The following is a 5,389-nucleotide window of genomic DNA, read 5'->3' on the forward strand; positions in this document are numbered from 1 at the left end:
TCCTTTGAGCATCAACAGGCTTTGCTACAGGCCTTGGGAAAATTAACTGTGCCCTCCACCTCCTCCCCTGAAGAAATAGTGGCACACATGACAAGGGACGCCCCTGACTTGAACAACCCGGTCGTCTTCTCTGACGAGGATATCCCTCCCTTCAGAGCCAATCATAATCTTGCCCTATACATTACCGTACAATGTCTCAAGAAGAATGTGCCCATGGTCCCTGTGGATGACGGATCCGCAGTGAATGTCATTCCCCTCAAGACGGCTCACAAACTGGGTATTAAGGAAACTGACTTGGTCCCGAAAAATCAAGGAGTACGCGCTTATGACGGCACTCGTCGTAAGGTCGCAGGGCTTATCACTCTAACCGTCGCAACCGGACCACTGGAAAGGCAAACCGGTTTTCAGGTGGTCGACATCGACGCCTCCATCAATATGCTCCTGGGACGTCCCTGGATTCACGTCGTCAAGGCAGTTACCTCAACTCCCCACCATAAAATTAGGGTCCCCTTCAACGGGAAAACGATCACGATTCCGGCTTCCCCAATCAAAGCCGTCATGAGAAAGGGAATAGCCTCCCAAGCCATGGAGGAGGACGATAATGAAATGTGGGGATTCCAAGCCGTGAATGCCATAACTGATGAATTAACACCCTTTGATTGTGACCCGTTTGCCAACCTCACAGTCAACCGCATCATGATGTGCCAGGGTTAATTCCCGGGTTTGCCCCTCAATCCACTGAAGAGCACCTTACCTGCCTTGAAACAGGCTAAGGTCCCCAACATCCCCTTCAGACTGGGCTATGAACCTACCGATGAAGATATCCAGGAGATGAACCTCCTAGTTCGAAAACGCAAGAAGCACGGGGTCATCCTCTATCCCTATCATCTGACTCTCAATGGATACATTATCCCCGAGGGAGAGTCCGAGCTCTATCATGGCTTTCGGGAGCCGATCTATGACTCTGTGGCCAAGACCAGGTACCCGGGTGTGGAAGTCTTCCAGGACTGCTACTTCATCCCCGACAACACCGAAGCTGCATCAACCGAGTCTAAGCCGTCGTCCTGCCTCGATGGACAAGCTGTCACCCTCCTCTTTGGAGAGAATAACATCAAGCACCTCGACTATGAGGACATCATCAACATCACCCTGAAGGATAACCAATTTGACCCTACCGCCTTGATCTCCGACACTGACCCGAAGAAAGCTGCACAACGCTGGAGGAAGACCATCAAGTGGACCGATCGCCGAGGCCGTATTCTCAAGATCACAACTGGAGAAGTGTTAGAAATCTATATCTCATTAATTTACATATTCATATATGTTACATTTTAATTTAGTCATAAAATTAAAACTTAGATCTTATGCATGCAAACATAATTAGAAAAGGGAAGAAATCATGTTCCTTACTATGTGATTTCGGTTTTATGGGCACCAACAAGATCGCCTTCTTGTTAGTTCTTGAGCATTCCAAATAATGGATGAACAAAGATTCAAGTATAGAATCTCACCCAAAAGTGAATACCCAAGGAATACTCTTAAAGACTAAAATAATATGATCTAGTATTAGGACTAGTCTTACTTAAAATTTTGACACAAAATATTTTTGTTCTCTCTTGTTTTTCGGTTGAGAGAGAAGAGATCAGTGAGTTTATTTCTCTAAAATTATCACAAATTGTAGAGAATAATTTTTCTTACACTAGATAAATGTTGTGTAAAAATGATGAATGAATAAAAATTGAAAAGAAAAACTCTTTTCTTTTCCCCTATGGTGGCCGAATTATTGGCCTTGGGTAGCATGCCCAATGCCTTTTATTTTTGCTCTTCTCAAAAGCTTGTAGGGTTGCATGGCTAGAGATTAGGCTTTAATAATGAGTGTGTGCATCAAAGAAATTGCAGCAAGAATGAGTGTGTGCTGATGGTACCAAAAAGGGTAGCTGAACTGATCATTGCAGAGGTCAAAATGAGAATTCGAAGAAGAGATGAGAAAGATCTAAGCATTGGTGATAAAGATTGGCTCAAAACTATGAATCTTTTGTAAAAGTTATAAGGATCCTCATGTAATTATCTGTTATTTTCTCTATTTATAATATAATCACATTCCTCCAAAAAAAAAAAAAAAAGATTAGGCTTTAATAATTATGTTTTCTCTTATTAAAATAATCAACATAATTTTTCCACTAATACTCCCTCCAATTTTTGGTACATACAAAATAAAATGGAAGGTCCATTTTATTTTGTCATTTGTCAATTTATCATATGTTACATGTTACATGACATGTCACAATGTAATGTATTTTTAACATATTAAAAAATCAACGTATTAATAAAAATACGTCATGTACAAAAATCGACTTAGTAATTCATAATTACTTGTACCAAAAATGGTTTATCAAATTATAAATTACAACATCTTGTATTTATAATAAATTATTCATTCAATTTTAATTTCAATTGTTTCATAAACAATAATTTTATCTAAGAAATAAAACAATTTGATTACTTAGACCGTATCTCATTTAATCAAATTACAATAAGACACGTTAACTTTACTCACAAAATCATCCGTCAATTTTAAGCAATTTAATTAACTCGTATCGGCATACGATCAATTAAATAATCAATTAAGAGTATTTCCCAATAGGTATGACCTAAGGGGATCGACTGATCACCACCGTCGCACGACAGTAATGTCAAACTCTAGTCAGCCAATCATTACCGATATGTGTGGACCAGTTGACTGTAAAATATTACATCCCACATGTATTCTTAAAATGAGATTTAAACATGTGATCATTATGATCGACAATTGTGATCGCATTATTGTCGGAGGACATATATTCCAACAATCTCCCACTTGTCCTCGACAAGTGTGCGTCACCAATTCTCTTGTCCTATTACTATCTCCCACTCAATGCAAGGTGTCTTTCAGGTCGTACTTGCAAGTGATCATATCGAGCGTGGTTTCCTCGATCTGGAGAATAACTGATTGACCGGAATTTTCTACAATAGAAACCTTCCGAGCGTGGCCACGCATTTCCAGTTTATTACTCCTCGAGTGGCCTTGAGACATTGTTTTAACCCTGACAAAGGGGTGGACAAATCCTATCGCACTATTCCCTTCGACTAGCCACAACCATCATAACCCAAAATATGCCCATTTGACCCCATTTACGAAGGTCGTAGTAACATAAATCAAAGTTAATCTGAAACTGTGCCACCTTAGGCGAATAGTCTTTAGTCAAAAAAATCGACTTATTAGAATACTATAGTAGCTCTCGCCACGACCAGGCTATATAAATTTGCCAGAACTCTATAAGCGGTCACTGCACGACAAAGTGTTCCTAACAGTCTACCTATGTGATCGACTAGTCATCTCACATGACTGTATGGCACTGAACTTGCCATTAATCGCATCACACTCTAGTCACTTCGAGACGTCACCTCATACAAGTGACTATGGGCGAATACTATGTTAATCCGGGTTCACTTCAACGGGGTTAAATGTTGTCTCTACAACCCGTTTGGATGTAACAAAGTATAAAAGGAGTTTTTTCAGCTTAAAAACTCGAACGACAAATGTGATTATCACATATGAATAGTCAATACCTGATTACTATTTCATATTCTATAATCTAATTTGATCTTGTATGTAGTTATTGATCTCAATCCAATTGAAATGACATGACTCATCATGTTAAGCCTATGAGAAGGCTTTGGTCAGTAGGTTTTATCAACTTCTTGTACCTTACTCAACCTTACTACATACTCGTTTTCCTTTGTAATGTATACATTTGCATTACAAAACTTTCTGAGTACGTGTCGAGATCCAATCAAGACATAGGCCTTCTAGCCTTGGAATAGCTCCCACTGTTTTTACAGTGTGCGGGACTCATCCTTCTTGCACATCCCATGATTGCAAGTGTACTCAATTTCCGTTGTAAATATTTCTCATTGTTCTTTATTGCCTAGAACGATTGTAGAAAATCTATTTCTTAAATAACATAGCCACAATGGTATCTTAACCATCCTAATGTGTTTTGATTATGGTTTTGTCAGAAACCATGCGCAATCTCAATTGTCAATTGTCACTTGTGTAACACCCTTACACAAAATTGCATCAAAAACACTTTGCATTACATCCTTAATTCTTCTGCAAACACTTAAGGGTAATCTTTATGGCTTACTTGGTAACTATTACTTAAATTCGATTTGAAACAATTTATCATACTCAAAGTATATGAAGCGTCATACATCATTTCCTATTTAATTGATTCGGCAGCAGAAGCAAATGGAATCAATCAAATATGTTCAATTCAATTGAACTAATCATGAATCTTATCAACATAAAACTTCTTATTTGACGCTAATATCATGTGGATTTATCTCCATAAATCTGGATATTAAAGATGTATTATAATACTCCATAAGTCTTAAATCATTCCCAATGATCAATGTGTCATCCACATATAAGACTAACAAAATTTTCGTAACTCCCACTAAACTTCATGTATAAACATAACTTCTCAACCTATTGAGAAAAGTTTTATCACATGACCAAAATGTTGATTCCAACTCATTGATGTCCTACTTAAGACCCTCTCTTAAGTTTCACATTATCTTAGGATTGTAGGAATCTACAAAACTCAAGGCATGTATTGAATACATTCCTTCTAATTGAAGAAGTGGGTTTTAGATTCACTTTCTCTATGTATATCATCATAATGAAACACAATCCCTAAGAAGATCCAAATAGACTTAAGCATTTCAACCAGTGCAAAACCCTTTGCAACCAATCAAGCTTTGATATCTAACAATTCACTTGGAATTTATTTCGTATTTTCATGGCTCTAAGCCTTGTATTGAGTTGTGACTTAAACATTCTCATGTAAGTCATATGTTCATTACTTTCTAGAAGTAATCAACTTAAATCAAACGATTTCTTTGTAAGTTACAAGCTATTTACTTTCTTAAAAGTAACACTAATTCATCATCTTCAACAAGTGATGACTTTAACCTCCTAGATTTTGAAGAAACAACGTTTTTACACAAAACGTCTCATGTAGCCAAGAAAGACCAGTTTCTTGCGACATAACGTTCTTTGGCACATTCTTTGGCACAATACAATTTGTGGCTCTTGAATATTTTCTCCCACTTTGTCTTCTAGAAATAAACTTATATTTTTGGAAGACATCTTCACAAGCCACAAACCCGTTGTACTCGTGATAATTGAAAGGGAAAAATGAGCATTTGTTTCTTGTGTAAGCTTACAAACATGGTACCCTACCATTTCATATCTCATATGATTCATTTTAGATTTAGTGGAAAAATAATTTAGACAAAATGATTAAATCCCCAAAAGGATCAAGTAACTCAAAGTAACTTGATT

This window comes from Silene latifolia, chromosome X, assembly GCF_048544455.1.
Source record: "Silene latifolia isolate original U9 population chromosome X, ASM4854445v1, whole genome shotgun sequence".
Lineage (NCBI taxonomy): Eukaryota > Viridiplantae > Streptophyta > Magnoliopsida > Caryophyllales > Caryophyllaceae > Silene > Silene latifolia.